This window comes from Sinocyclocheilus grahami, unplaced genomic scaffold (genome assembly GCF_001515645.1).
Source record: "Sinocyclocheilus grahami isolate Dianchi unplaced genomic scaffold, SAMN03320097.WGS_v1.1 scaffold277.1, whole genome shotgun sequence".
Classification (NCBI taxonomy): domain Eukaryota; kingdom Metazoa; phylum Chordata; class Actinopteri; order Cypriniformes; family Cyprinidae; genus Sinocyclocheilus; species Sinocyclocheilus grahami.
In genome coordinates, this window is record NW_015505456.1 from 1,048,971 (window position 1) to 1,066,294 (window position 17,324).

Here is a 17,324-nt window from a genome sequence, read left to right on the forward strand (position 1 = left end):
AGAGAGAGAGAGAGAGCGAGAGAGAGAGAGTTCCACCCAGATGTGACTGAAATCTGTCCTGCTAATTTTAGCAGCTGGCTTCTGTTACTCACTGTTAAAGGAGACATATCATGCCCCTTTTTTACAATATAAGTCTCTGGTTTCCCCAGAATGTGTCTGTGACGTTTCAGCTCAAAATAATTTATAATATCATTTTGAAAATGCCTATTTTGAGGGGAAGCTGTTTTTAGGGCCTGTCTCTTTAAATGCAAATTAGCTGCTGCTACCCCACCCCCCCTTCCAGAATCTAGCTGCTCAATTACAGCTCATACCTGCTAAAAACATCTGTTTTGGTTCTTATTATTATGTGTATCATGCTGAAATCATGCATTTTAAACAATATTAGATTAAACTTCTTATATATGGTTTTCTGAGAGCACACATCCGAAGCACACGGACAGAAAGCGGCTGTCACAGCATGTGAGTACTAAACTAAGTTCTCATTCATACACAAGTTTACGTTAAAAACACACGAGTTACAAAAAACTGTTGGTTATGTCTGTGAAGGTAAACATCTGGGAAATAAATTGCATGTTTATTTTAGATCTGTGTGGCAGCAGCAATATACATTAAATAAATCAATAAGTCCACTGCTCTGTTGTCTCCTCTGAGGCTGGGACTGTAAATAGTGTTCTGTGCTCGCCTGTGCAGCCAAAGACAGAACAGTTAGCATGTTTTGCTCAAACTTTCACCATGGCATTAGAGCTGGTACACCGTTGTCGCTTGCGAAATCAAAATGACGGCGCCGTGGTTGGAAATTTACAGATTAAGGGGCGGTAATATTTTAATGAGATCCCTTTGCCACGTCACCAAGGGAGCAAAACCTGGAAAAGTCAGATTTTCATGATATGTCACCTTTAAAGCTTCTGACTCTGTTTGAATTACATCACACCGTGAAGTCATTCTGTGTTTTAAATCAGGTGTTGAAGAACCATTTCATTTACAATAAAAATAAAAAGTTAAATGATATTAAATACATTTAATCTCCCTATACTCATGCCCACCTGTTTGTGCTTTTCAATTTGACTGCAGAAATCTATGCCAACTGTGCACACAGAGTAGAGTCTCTTTAGTGGACATCACCATACACTGCACAGTGTTATTTGGGATGGATGGGAGCTTGTACCGCATTTTTACAGCCTTCAAGTTTCTATTATGTACCATTTAGAGGTAAACAAAAAATACAGATGTACCTTTAGCCTTTGTACCTTAAGTTTAATGTACCCCCCTAATTACAGCTTTGTACCTTTTAGAGTATATAAAAACAACCAAATCACAAATGAAAACTGATGAAATAACTAATTCTGAAGATCCAGAAATAACATGACTTTGACTGCTCATAAGTGGCAGACATTTATTGAACTTGGAATATCTATAAATAAATAAATAAAAAGCTATATAATGGCATTTATAATGATGATGATTAAAAAATAAGAATAAATAGGTCCTTTAAAGTAGCTTAAGACAAGCAAAAACAAAAAACAAGATAAAGGAAAATATAAAAATACATAAAGAATAAAAGGCATAGCAATAAACACATGCGTAGTAAATAAATAAATAAAACCTTTAGATTTAAATCTGCTTTTTTATTGCTTTACATGACAGCAAGCTGTGATGTTGTATTTCTACCACAAGATAGCAGCATTCATTTTTCATTTATTCTCTTTTTCTTTACTTTCATTATTCTTTTTAGACTACAACATAGAATATACTTTACGCCGTAGAGAGAGAGAGAGAGAGAGAGAGAGAGAGAGCACTTGCACAGCACTGGCTGCCCAAAGAGAGCCGCATCTGCCCATGCTGTAATCATGGAGAAGTGGAGACAGAGCAACACTTCCTCACCTGCTGCCCTAACTATGAAGAAATTAGAAAGAAATTTTATCCCAAATTTGAAATACTTTATCCTGATTTCAAAATGTTAAACAAGAAAACACAACTTCAATAATTATTAGGTGAAAAACAAGATTGTATCTTACTAGCAGCAAGATACATTGATGCCTGTCACAAAAAGAGGGAGGAGTCAACAAATCAGTGAGGCACCAACAAACACACACAAACACATCACATTGAATTATAAACTGTTCGTAGAATTCTAAAATGTTGATTTGTTCTACTTTTTAAATGTATATACATGCATGTTTTTGTTGCATATATATCTGTTCTAGAGTCTTTGGCAATACATTGTAACAATTGTCATGCCAATAAAGCACATATTGAATTGAGAGAGAGAGAGAGCGAGAGAGATTACCATTTGAAAATATAAACTTTCAAATTTATATTGATTATCTAATTATAATTAGTGATCAAGGACTATTAACAGGTTTGTGTGAATTATCTGAAAAAGTCGAATAATCCAGCCATTCGATATTATAAAAATTATAGGAAAAAAGTGAAATAAGAATGATGAGGATTCGTTTGCATCATTTTTTTTCTGGATAACATTATCAAGTCTCTTCTTTTTTTGCCTTATTGTATAGGCCAATAAATGATGGTGGAGCACATAATTAAAAAGAGCCAGTCCCTCATAAACATTCAGGAATGTGTTATGATTGCGTACATCAGAACCTTTGATTATTCACATGACGTTCAATTCAAAGTGTGTGCCATTATCATGCTAAACACTACCAGCCTCACCCAACCCCCAAAACCACACACACACACACACACACACACATAATGTGCTGCTTATTTCATACAAAGATGCCTTCACGCAAACACAACATGGGCTGTGTGTTTTCCACTGCATCTCTTCACTGACCCCCACTCCGACAGGCCCTACACCCACCCATACACAGATGAGCCCCATCCGTCATGAAGCAGCACACAAAAGGACAGTTCAGGCCATTGCTTGTGTCTGTATGTCTATGTATGCAGTGCAGTGTGTGCTCTTTGCTCTGAGCTGCCAAACTGCTTCCAGATACGACCCAGCTGACGTCAGTGTTATCGCAGATACGGCATAGTATGTAGCTTTGCATTTCTATAAACCCTAACATTCACAACAGAGAACCGTTACATTTGAAGCATTTGCGAGAGGCTGTTATTGAAGTGCACAAGTCATAATCTTCTCTTTCACTTGTTTTGTGTCATACATTTACATATTGATATCTACAAACACTTGATTTTCACAAACTCTGGCAAGAATATGTCTGGGTCATATTTTACCACAAAACCAATTAAGTATGAAACAAGAATTTAGCATTAATCCCATTTTTAAAAACCACTAGGAAATTTGCATTGTGATTATTTCTCACTTTTTATAAATGCAAAAACAATGATACATTACCGTTCAAAAGTTTGTGATTGGTAAGATTTTTTAATGTTTTTGTATTTATCAAAAATACAGTAAAAACTGTAATCTTATGAAATGTTATTACAATTGAAAATAACTATTTTAATATATTTCAAAATTAAATTTATTCCTGTGATGGCAAAGCAAAATATTTCTCATTATTAACAATGCTAAAAATAGTTGTGCTGCTTAATATTTTTGTTGAATCAGTGATGATCCTTGCTGAGTAAAAGTATTTTATCATTTCAGCGTATTACAGTAACGAGAATTTAGAGAGAAAAATAGAGAAAAATAAAGAAAAATAAAGTCAATGAATGAATGAATAGATAGATAGATAGATATGATTTATTCAAATTATTTTAAATATATAATTCTTGTTGTTTCTTAGGTTTTGTTTTGTTTTTCTAAATGTTTTAACATTTTGATCTGCATTTTATAAAAGGTGCTTTAAAATTTCTTTAATATTAGAGCATTTATTAATAATAAAAGGTAGATAAAACCATGGTAGACAAACTAGGCCCACATTGCAGTTATGTGCAGAAAGTACAGGGAGAAGACGGAGTGAGCATGGCAGAAGGGATCACTCTTGTGCTTGGGTCACTGTGGGGTATTTTTAACGCACACAGACCTCAAGGCTGTAGTTAGAGGGTGGGGTCACGCTGGCCTGTGCTTCCCCCACTGGCAGCGCAAACCTGTATTTATCTGAATAAAATCCAGAGGGGAGTCTGGACCATATGCCCTAAGTTTATCTTCTCTTAAACGTTGTGACTTTGCAGCAGTGACACAGAAACCGCACTGGATCTGGCTTGTTTTGTGGATTTGTTATGAAACAATGGGATATTCTACCATAGTTCAACATCTTCTCTGAACTCCACCATCTTGAAGTTGTAACTTAAAATGTCCAGGAATACAAGCAGTGCAACTCGATTCAGCTTTTCTATTTCAATATACTTTAAACTGAAGTAATCAAATGGCCTTTTATGGTTCCAGCTCATTTTCACTCTTCCTGGCATGCACTGAGGTCTGAATAATAAATATGGTTAAAAATAAGATAAGCACTTTGCTCCATTTTACTTGCATGTTTCTCAGAGAAAACATGATATGAAGTATGTAGAATAATTTAAAACCATCTAAACAGAAAATGCTTGAATATAATATAATATAATTCTTTTTAAGAGGACAACTTAAACGGATAACGTGCTCAAAATGAAAATTCTGTCTTCATTTCATGTTGTTCTAAGGTTCTATGCATTTCTTTCTTCTGCAGCACACAAAATATGATATTTGAAGAATGTTGGGAACCAAACAACTTTGGAGCCAGTTGACTGAGATTTTCCTTTCTTTTATGTTCCACCGAAGAAAAAAAGTCATACCGTTTTGGAACAACATGAGATTAGATGATAAGAGCACTTTTCATTTTTGGGTGGACTGTCCCTTTAAGAATCTTGTAAAGACAACTTCTAAGAAGGTAATGGGTATAATGATAGCAGATTTTAAGTCCAGTCAAGACATTTACAATATAAATTCAACAGCAATAACAACAAAGCAATGCAAACTGTTGCCTTTATTTTTTACATGATTTTTTTTTTTACTTTTAACACGATTCTTAGCAATTTAAAAAATAAATGTGTTAAAGAAAGACAAATTAGATTATGAAGAGAGATGCAGAATGAAAGAGAAAGAATGACACAGATTTCAAGAGAAAGAGAGAACATCCCTTAGGAGTTCTGTCTTTTTCTGCATGCATGAACAGTAAATGTATTTTCACTTGCTAATTAAAAGTTCTGTTGTGTTTATTTTCATTTGTGCTGCTCCAATTCTGCTTGCACATTTTCATGTGGCCTACATTTTCCCTGAATATCTCTATGCTTTTTTCATAAACTCTGTGAAATGACAGCAAGAACAGATTATTTTCTGAAACAAACGATGATGGTGACAGGTCCTCAGTTCTCATTGACTGCAATCCCATTTCCATTGATCTTCTGAAATAAAGTAGTTTGATATACTTTTAAACAACTCAACGTTTGATATACTTTTAAACAATCCCATCCCTAGTCCAAAAAAAGCATCAGTTTAAACTAAACAGGAAACGCTTCACAAGCAGCAAAAATGATTAATTTATTTAGTCATATCAAATCCCTTTGGATCAACTGAAATCCAAATTTACTGTAGAAGTCAGTCTATTGGCATTGTACACAAGTCATTAATTTGGTAACGGATATTTACTACAATGACTAAACAACCAGCAGTGCGTCATTCCTAAATATCTGAAAAACTCATCAGAATTGGGTGCAGTGTGAATCAAGTCAAAACACTGCACTCTGTGACACACAAAGATGAATACATTACCACATGACCATTCATATTTACTCAGCTACAACACATACAGTGGGGCAAAAAAGTATTTAGTCAGCCACCAATTGTGCAAGTTCTCTATTGAGCAACTTGGCTGACTTATTCACTGTGAAGTAATAAAGAGGAAGTAGAATAGATACAATTATCCCTAAAGACCATAACACAAAATTATTTTGCCAGCTGGTGTTTAATGATAAGAGTAAGAGGCAAAGCCCACCAAATATTGTACTGCTCTGGACTCTCAGTATTTTAGAAACAAGCAGCCTTGACCTTAAAGGAATAGTTCACCCAAAAATGAAAATTGGCTGTACTCACCCTCAGGCCATTCAAGATGTAGAGTTTGTTTCTTCATTGGAACAGAACTGGAGAAATTTAGCATTACATAATTTGCTCACCAGTGGCTCCTCTGCAGTGAATGGGTGCTGTTAGAATGAGAGTCCAAACAGCTGATAAAAAAATCACAATAATAAGTAAACCACACGACTAGCGAAAATGTCTATTTTTGTCCATAATAAGTTAATTCCATCTAAATGCACATTCCATTTGTCCTTTCACATCAAAATCTATCAACATTTGCTTGTAAATAGTGCTTGATCTGTGCATATTTCTCTACTGATTCAGATTTTTTACTGGAGAAAGCAATATTAGACTCAATTTTAGTATTTCAGCTTAAAGAAAAAACGTCTTGATGGATTAGTTTTTTTTTCAAACATACAGCTTTTCATTTCACAAGATGGACTGGTATTATGTCGATTGCTTGTGGATTATTGTGATGTTTTTATCAGCTGTTTGGACTTCCAGTCTGACGGCACCCATTCACTGCAGATGATCCCTTGGTGAGCAAGTGATGTAATGCTACATTTCTCCAAATCTGTCCAGATGAAGAAACCAAATCATCTACATCTTGGATGGTCTGAGGGTGAGTACATTTCATAAAATGTTCATTTAGGGTGAACTATTCCTTTGAGACCACTAACTAAATAGACCAGACAGACAACCCACATCCTATAACTAAGGATTGCTACTCACTTCAGACAAAAAGAAGGTGTTTGGATCTGAGAAAAAAAAAAAAGATTTAAAAACACACACATGATATGGCCCCTGCACGCCTTATAAATCATCAGTGGAAGCGTTTTCATGTTACATATGCTTCCCATTTGAACTGCATACAGGAAGTGAGTAATGCCTCAGTTTTTTGTAATTGTTTATGACGTGTTTAGGAAACATTCATTATCATTCCTAACGATTGAGTCTACTGTACGTTTAAGTGCCACTCGAGTTTAATGAAACTGTTTACTCACACATAAACAGCCATTGATTTTGTTGTTAGATGGGTTGAGTCAGGACGCAGGGTTCGGTCTCATGCCTGCACGGCAGAAAGCTTGTTAAAGAAGAATGATGAGCAGCTTTGTGCAAATTCTCACCGTTGCTCTGGAACTACATCATATTGCGACAAAATCTAAGAAAGCCACAATGATCATACAATACAAGAGAGCCACAACCATGATGACTAACTGAACTACTGTAACTGACATCTAATATCAGCTCTTTCCATCACCCTGGACACTGACTAGAGATTTGTCCAACATCAGTTCTGTCCCATTTTCCCCTCACTCATATATTTTACTCAAACTAAATAATAATCTGTGAAACTCAAGGATGACACTGTTTTTTTATAACTCTTGAGTGAAGTGGCAGAGGAAAATCTTTCTCCTCAAAGGTTGCTTCATTTCATGGAGTTCTCAGTTATGATTAAGTGAAATTTGAACTTTATCTTCATAAAAGATCAAATAATTGAAGCCAGTGTATACTTATAAGCTTATTAGTACACCAATGAGTAATGTACTGTAAGAGTATAGAGCTATAAAATGAATGGGCCACAGGAGTCATCATATTTAAGATTATATAAAGAAAACAAAATGGGAAAAGTGAGTTATCTAAGCAAATGTCGCCATGTACTCTCCGTTTTACATCACCATTCAAACGTTTAGGGTCTGTATGATTTTTAAATGTTAATGATTTTAAAATGTTAATATGATTTAAAATAAAAACATAAAAACTTAACCAAAGCTCACCAAATCCTTACTCTAAATGCACATTATTGAACACATAAAAGTCAATACATTATATTACTATATTACTGATCTAAAAAAAATCTTTCACAGAAACATTAAATAGTGTAAATTAACTTACCATGTGCACATTTGAACACTTGCTTCCTTTGTTGTAACTTTGACCTTGAAAGTACTTATATTCCTATTAGTTCCTATCAAAAAAGCTCAATTTATTTAATAAAAATAAAATAATAATAATTATAAATAAAAAATACAGTAAAAAGGGCAATATTGTGAAATATTATTACAATAAAAAAAAACACTAATGTCAGACTCTGTTCCAGTATTGTGAATGTCTGTGAATGTCAACCTCCTAAGCTACGTGTGTTTTCCTGGTTCCCTTGATTTCATTAAATTCTCCTTGTTAATGTTCTCCACGTCTCCTCGTTCCTCGCTCCGCGCTCCAGCACCTAGTGAAACGTGACAGAATACCGGACCAAGACAGTAAACCGCCCCTTCCTTCCCGTGTTTATTTTTCGTTTTAAAGTCTTTTGTTTTCTTGTGTGTTTCTCCCCGCAGCATGGAAGTAGCCGCTCATTTTATCGCCCTAGCCCACAGAGATCTCCCCTTCGTGGAGTATGCGTGGAAGTTAAGCAAGATGGCCGCAAAAACAGCACTGGACGACGTCACCTCAACTCTCTGTTCTGGATCGGGGCCAATTGCTATCCCCCGTGGACCTCCCAGACACCACAGGACTGAGATGGAGGGAAGGGATCCTCTGGTGTCTCGAGAGCGTCCAGCCCCGATCCAGAACCAGCCCGCCGGCTGTTCCTCAGTCATGGCCGCCAGCCGCGGCATTTTCAAGCCCACCAGCCGTTCCTCAGTCAAGTGCTGGCCGTGGCATTCTGAAGCCCACCGGCAGCGGCATTCCCAAGCTCTCTCCAGCCCGCGGGCCGTTCCGAAGTCAAGCCCGCCGGCCGTGGCTCACTCAGGTCCGCCGGCTGCTCCAGTGTTAAGTCCGCCAATCACACCTTTCACCCCGAAAATAAAGGGGAATCTAAGGAGGAGAAGGCGGTTGGTTCTAGTTCCTAGGCTCACTCCAGTGTCGGCTCCAGCCCCAGAGCTTGCTCCAGTGTCGGCTCCAGCCCCAGAGCTCGTGCCAGTGTCAGCTCCAGCCCCAGAGCCCGCTCCAGTGTCGGCTCCAGTCCCCGAATCCAGCCCAAAGAGGGCTCCTGTTCCCTAGTTTAGCCAGGGTTTAGCCCAGTGAGGGCTCCTGTCCCAGAGTCTAGCCCAGTGAGGGCTCCTGTCCCCGAGTCTAGCCCAGAGAGAGCTCCAGTCCCAGAGTTTAGCCCAGTGAGGGTTCCTGTTCCCGAGTTTAGCCCAGAGAGGGCTCCAGTCCCCGAGTTTAGTCCAAAGAAGGCTCCAGTCCCCAAGTTTAGCCCAGAGAGTGCTCAAGTTCCCACGTCCAGCCCAAGGAGGGCTCCAGTCCCCAAGTCAAGACCAGGGAGGGCCACAGTTCCAGAGTTAGGCCTACGGAGGCCCTCTAAAGACTATATTCTCCGCAAGGTTTTTTTTTAGGGTGGGGGGTAGTAGGGGTCTGTCCGTGGAGGCCGGGCCGAGTGCTGAGGCCAGGCCCCCTGAGTTCCCTGCTCCACCATGGCTCCCCGAGCTCCCTGTTCCGCCATGGCCTCCTGAACTGTCTGCTCCGCCATGGCTCTCCAAGCTCCCTGTTCTGCCATGGCCTCCTGAACTGTCTGCTCCGCCATGGCCTCCTGAACGGTCTGCTCCGCCATGGCTTCCTAGTCTGCCTGCTTCTCCATGGCTTTCTAGTCTGCCTGCTCCGCCATGGCCTCCTGAACTCTCTGCTCCGCCATGGCTTCCTAGTCTGCCTGCTCCGCCATGGCCTCCTGAACTCTCTGCTCCGCCATGGCTTCCTAGTCTGCCTGCTCCGCCATGGCCTCCTGAACTCTCTACTCCGCCATGGCTTCCTACACTCTTAAAAATAAAGGTGCTTCACGATGCCATAGAAGAACCTTTTTGTCTAAATGGTTCCATAAAGAACCTTTAACATCAGAAGAACCTTTCTGTTTGACAAAAGGTTCTTTGTGACGAAAGAAGGTTCTTCAGATTACAAAAAGGTAAGAAAGAGATGGTTCTTTAAAGAACCTTTGACTGAATGGTTCTTTGTGGAACCAAAAATGGTTCTTCTATGGCATCGCTTGAAGAACCTTTTGAAGCACCTTTATTTTTAAGAGTGTAGTCTGCCTGCTCCGCCATGGCGCCCCGAACTGCCTGCTCCGCCATGGCACCCTGGACTGCCTGATCCACCCTGGAGGTATTCCCCGTGTCCCAGTCCTGCACCAGCCTCCAGGGCGCCCACCCCTCCTCCCTGGTGGAATTGTTACGGCACAGGACGCACCTTCCGGGAAGGGGGGAGTAATGTCAGACTCTGTTCCGGTATTTACATTTACATTTAGTCATTTTGCTGACGCTTTTATCCAAAGCGACTTATTCTCCACGTCTCCTCGTTCCAAGCTCCGTGCTCCAGCACCATAGTGAAATGTGACAAGTATATATTTTAAAATGTAATTTATTCTTGTGATGCAAATCTGACATTTCAGCATCATTATTCCAGTCTTCAGTGTCACATGATCCTTCAGAAATCATTCTAATATGCTGATTTACTGCCCAAGAAAATGTTCTTATTATTATCAATGTTGAAAACAGTCGTGCTGCTTAATATTTTTGTGAAAACTGACACTTTTTTTTCAGAATTTTTTATCAAAAAGAAGTAACACAGAGATCTTAACAACATCTCAGTTACTGCTGCAAATAATTATAGTCCAACTATATATTTTTCTAGCTTCATTTATGCATGAGAGCATTAACAATACTGCTATATGCTGTTTATGAGATTGTACTGTTAACACTTCATGCTGGCTTCAGGTGTGTGACTTTAGTTTGTCTGCTATGAAATGACTTGTGTAAAACGCTGAAGCCAGCGGGCAGATCTGCTCTCAATGCAAAGCCACCGTCAGCAGCAAACACCAACACATACAGTCCTCTCACTTATACCCCAATGAAAAGAGTTAACCCGAGCATTCAATAAATACCACAGCAAATCCTCATCCTCCTGCTTGCGTGTGTGCGTTTTCACCACTGATAAAGCCGCCGGTTGTGCTTACCTCCTCTCATCCTCAGCATTATTCTTCATACGTTTTTGCCTTGAATAGTCGGATGTGTAGGAGAGCTGAGCCAGAATCTGTTTATGACTGAGATTGTGCCAGGAAAGGGGAAAAATCTGATTCGAGATCAGCACTTTAACTGCGAGATGCTTTGTGAGGTGTTGGGATGGGGAGTAATTGAGACGGTGGGAATAATGTGTTCATCAAAACAGTATGAAAGACAGTGCTGCTTGCATCAGCAGGGCGAGAGACACTTGTGTGAGCATACATTAAAGAAAGTGGACACAGATGCATACGTGCACACAAACGCACATACTTACATACAAAGTCACATATGTTGCTCCAGGATGGTCTTCAGGCCTGCTGGCTGTTTTGAGCCGCTTATGTAAGTGCAAACTGTCCGCTGTGATTAGGGTCAGTCCACACAGGCACAGCTCACGCACACAAGCGTGTCACTTCCTGTTTGCCCACCTCTCAGCCTCCCCCATGGGCTTCACAGTTCCTGGAGTAAACAACACACACAACGCAGCATTACTGGAGAGGTCATCTCATTACCAGAGAAATTATATTGATTTTCCAGCATCTGATCATTTGATAAACTATGTGTTCAATAATCAGTTGAATTCAAGTTATATCAGACTTTAGTGTCGGGTTGAATTTATAACCTACGAAATGTGAATTCACATTCAAGTTTTGAAATAAGTTGGGTCAGTATTTATTAGCATCTTTATTACTAACCATAAAATATATATTTTTAAAACTTTTCAGGAATGAGGCAAGGGCTGTAACAAGTGAAACATTTTCATAAGCAATTCATTTTCCAGCATGGCATCAGTAGCATCTTTTGGTGCCTTCAGCCAATCAGTAGGCAGAGATCACAGATTAACTAGGTTAACTTTTTCCATAAAAGTCAATACATTATATTACCATATTATAGATCGCCAAAAAATCTTTCACATAAAGATCAAATAGTGTAAATTAACTTACCTTAACTTAACTTGAACACTTGCTTCCTTTGTGTGAACTTTGACCTTGGAAATACTTTAATTCCTATTATTTTCAAAATACAAGTGTTTTTAAATTGGTATTTCAATCACATTATATAAAGACTCCAATACATTTTTTTTAATTTTGTGCACACATTAGGCCTTGCAATAACAATTTAAATGTGTGTGTGTGTGTGTGTGTGTTTGTATATATATATATATATATATATTATTTTTAACTTAAGGCAAAACATCTAATAAGAATAATAATATAAAATACCATTTCATATTATATTAGGCTATTTAATTAATCTTATTTGATAATGCATTTTTTGGTTTCTTGAATATGTATATTGTTTTTATGATTGTAAAGTCAAAAATCTCTGTTTCCATTGTCACTGTCAGAACCACTGTATTAATGCTAGTACTGTCTAAAAGGCATGTGGCAAACATTACTTTGCTACCACAATACACTTTTTTATATAAAATGACCAAAAACACAAATTATATACTGCACTACAGCTTGTATCCTAACAGGAGCCAGAAAGAAAGGTTTCTGGCATTGCTGCACTGGCCACCTGGCATTTAGGATTGGATTTAAATTGCATTATGCCTTTTTGTTTAAAAAAAAAGTTCCCAGCAATCAAGTATATCTTAGAGCTCCTGATGAAAAATGTTTCAATCTGCGTCTTTATATCTTGTGTAAGTAACATCTGGAAGGCTGTTTCACTGGAAATCTGCCAGGGATGCTTGGAAAAAAATAAACCAAAAAATTATTTAAAACAATACTCTAAATCTCATTTAAATCTGATTAAATAATCCTTTCCCTGAATCTGTATAAGGTCTTCACAGGGTATTTGTAAACCTAAACCTTAAAGCAGTGGTTCCCAACCCTGGTCCTGGAGGCACCCCAACACTGCACATTTTGCATGTCTCCTTTCTCTGACACACCAATTTCAGGTATTGAAGTCTCTACTAATGAACTGATGACCTGAATCAGGTGTGTTTGATTGAGACATGCAAAACGTGCAGTGTTGGGGTGCCTCCAGGACCAGGGTTGGGAACCACTGCCTTAAAGCACAACACTCAACAGGATACATGCCAATAATTATGGCATTTCAACATACTGATGTTGTATTTAAGCTTATTATTCTGAGAGCAAAATTCTTGATTCTAACTTAAGTTCTAGAGCATTCAAGCTTCCCCCACATCTATTTATTATGGACTTACGGCTTTTTAAACTCTGACACAAGACTTTGACTTGACAAGCTGTCCTTTTTAGTAGCTTTTGATTACAGGGATACGTGACATAAACTATTCTGTTTGGTGACATTGTGAACTTTGACATGTGAATCATATCCCATAAATCTGTGGAATAAAACACAGAGACCCATGCAAAGGCCATGTGATTTATAGACCCAAGCAAACTGATTCACATTCCTTGTTATTCATAGATGGTTGCACTGTCTAAACTCTCTCTGTACTATCATAACACACATACTGTTTGAGTAGCTGACCTTTGTGAAAATATTTTCAACCAGTCATGTGCAAGTTTGAATAAACTTTGAAATACTGTAAATACAGATTTATAAAGCAATAGCATGTTTATTGATTTACTTTACTTTTACAGACACTTTTATACAAAGTTATTTGGTGTTTTCCTTGAGAATCGAACCCACAACCTTTATGCTACCAGTGTCACAGACTTTGTTTCTTTTAATTCTGAGTTTATATCTCACAATTCAGACTTTATTTCTCGCATATCTGAGTTTATATCTCACAATTTTGAGTTTATATCTCACATTTCAGACTTTGTTTCTTGCAATTCTGAGTTTATATCTCACAATTCAGACTTTGTTTCTTGCAATTCTGACCTTTTTTTCAGAATTCTGAGTTTATATCTTGCAATTCAGGGATGTTTGAATACCTATGTCTTGAGGAACTAAGTCTAAGTCCTGTTAGAAAGTATAAAATCAATGCAAATGGCTATTTGAAAACAGATAATCAATGCAAATAGATGCAGAAAAGACAAAGTTGAAATAAGTGGCTTATTTCTGATTCTCAACGTATGTATAATATTACTGAACAGCATGAAAACAGCAAAGACTGTTACCATCTTTCTTGCTGTTAAGACTTATTAGTCACAACCAATCAACATCGCTCCGCTCAATCCTGATTGGCTAAACCCCTGTCAATCAAACACAACCTCTGTTTAAAGCTGCTTTTGAGTTGTGTGCTTCTAAATACCTGCTCTATGACCTTTTGAATTTTAAGATTAAATTAATTTCAGTGGCTCGTACATCTCGGCTCAGTACCAGGAAAAAATAATATTAAAAAATACTTTTAATACTTTTATGTCAGGTACACGTCCTAAAAATGAAAGCCAAAGTTCTAAAACTGACAAATGTTTAAGTATATGCGAAACAATAATATGCAAAGACGAGGATTTGTTAATATGTTCATGCTAAACAATTCATAAAACCTGTGTGTCCATCTGGAGTGGTGAGGAATAGTGACAGCCTAGAGTAAAATGCAGCCAAATAAGTGCTTGTCATATTTTTGGCCACATTATGTTGCAGACGATGACTGTCCTGATATACATCCAATATTAATAAGATGCTAATGGTGAAAAAAAACCTTTTCAGATGGCTGAAGAAATGCACCAGTGCTGATATTAAAAACATTTTTGCTGTACTTAATATGCGTGTTTGAGACCAGGGCAGAGCTATGAGCACAATACTGCCATTTATTTTTTAAAATAGGCTTAAATTATGCAGCAACAACTTGGCATTAGCCAGAGCGTGATCGTCGTTATAATGCCTGTTGGCAGCATCCTTAATCATGAGACGTTGATTCGGACAAGAGTGAAAAGAGAAGGAAAAGAAGGATGATGCACAGAGAGATGCATCAGTGATGTTAGATTTGTGTCTGCAGTAAGAGAATATGCTTGGCTGAGCATGTAGGCCAAGCCAACAACAATGCAGAATAACCCCCACAGCAGACCTCCAGCCATCCAACTGCCTGCATCTTGTCCACACGTCGCGCCGTGTTTTCACATCAGTGCGACAGGCCCAGCGCCTCAAAGAATAATGTAATGCTCACTGCCTAATTCTGCTATCAGCACCTTTGTCAAGCGGCATGGGCTTTAAGAAAGGGCCTGTAAGGCTTGAATTGATATTAATTACGAGGAAAACTGAGTTTATTGAACATGTGATTTAGTCAAATGTGCATTTTAAACAGGTTTTTGAAACAATACGAACTACTGAATTTATGGAGGTAGTTCTATTTTATGCTCTCCAAGGCTGCATTTTTTCAATCAAAAATACAGTAAAAACAGTCATATTATTAAATATTATTAATTTTTAAAAATTTTACTGTTTTCTACTTTAAATATGTTTTAAAATGTAATTTATTCCTAATGGCAAAGCTGAATTTTCAGCAGCCATTACACCAGTCATCAGTGTCACATGATCCTTTGGAAATCATTCTAATATACTGCTTTGACACTCAAGAAACATTTGTGGTTATTATCAATGTTGAAAACTTGTGCTGTTCGATATCTTTATGGAAACTGCAGCATAATAAAATTTTTTCAATAGAAAGCATGTTCAAAAGCACGCATTTGAAAGAAATCTTTTGTACCATTATACTTGTCTTTGTCACTTTTGATCAATATTATGCATACTTGCTGAATAAAATGATTCATTTCTTTCAAAAAATCCCATTGACACCAAACCTTTGATAGATAGATAGATAGATAGATAGATAGATAGATAGATAGATAGATAGATAGATAGATAGATAGATAGATAGATAGATAGATAGATAGATAGTTGGAAATGGAAGTTGTGGTGGTTCCCAAATGTTAATTTGCTGTTCTGGTTCTGTCTGGACACACGTGTAATATCAAACCAAAACACTGATTCAGGATCAGAGGAAGAAAGATTGTTTGTCAAAAAGGGCCTTGATATAGTTTCACAGTCACTTCCTCTTGGTGGGTCAGAACGTCCTTCCTTCATTTATGCTTGAAGCGAACAGTTGCATAACTGCTTCATAAGTAACCATCAGGCACCCCGAAACCCAGACATGTTACTCAGCATCTCCCTCTGTATCAGACACCCGCTGAGTAACATGTCTGGGTTTCGGGGTGCCTGATGGTTACTTATGAAGCAGTTATGCAAATTTGAGAATTAATCTTTTTTTTAATCTTTTTTCCATACTGATTCAGATCAATTCTTTCAAAAATGAATATATAGCATGTGTTCAACAGTCAAATACTGACTGTTTTTTGACTGAAGGTTTCAAACATACACATGACTTTTTTCTATGGAACACAAATGGAGAAATTTTTAAAAATGGCCACTCTTTTCCAGGCAGTTCGAGCCATAAATATGTTCAATGTGAGTTCTCACTTCCTTTTGTTTTCCATGGAAGAAAGAAAGTCATACGTGTTGGAAACAACATGATGGTGAGTATTAACGATGATTTACAGATCTGTTTTAGAAACTGTTTGATCTTGATAGCTTTCAGGAATGACTCTCATTGCTCACAAAAGGAGGACTGAATCCTATTTTGAGTTTTCTTTTGTAAATAATTCACCGAAATGTGTCACAGATCTCTGCGGTTCAGCAGAAACAGCGCAGAGGAGAAGCACTCTTAATGTTTTTCATTCCTCTTTGTTGTTTTATAGATCTTGGGGAACCAATTGTCAATTAAAATTTAATCTGTTCCAGATGATGGCCAAAAAAACCTCAATAGAACTGTTTAAAGGATGCTTTAATGCTTCCTTCTGCCGCCCTGACCAGAAGGAAGACAAATGAGTCGGTTTAAAAGTGTTCCAATAGCAATACTCTTCTCCTCTAAGCCAAGCAAATTTATTCAGATTTGTGGTTAGTGGGGTAAACAGGAAGTGTACAGGCTCAGAAAAAAAGCTAATCAAGTAACACATGACTATTGTGAACACACTGCAAAAAAACAAAACAAAACAAAAAACACACAAAGCATTCAGAGATCAAATTAAATGTAAAATATGCTTGCTCTACATTATTCAGTATGTTGATCGAGACAACGGCTGTCTAATATTAATAAAATATATATTTTTAATTTTTCTATGAATATTCTTTGACAAAAATAATTTGGATTTTAATTTAAATATTGTACAATTATTTTATTTTTGCTCACGTTTTTCTTTGAAAACGCCTGAATGGTTAACTACCCTTACGAAAAAGAAGTTTATTCAAGTGTGCTATTAGTATACTTCTTTTAAACTAGAAAATAGGAAAGTATACTTTTAGTCTACTTTTTCTGTACTTCTCTGAAATGGACTTTATGTTCTTCTCAGAAATATACTTAAAATTACATTTAAGTATACTTGACTTTTACTTGAAAAAGTATAAATATATTTGAGCTACTGTTA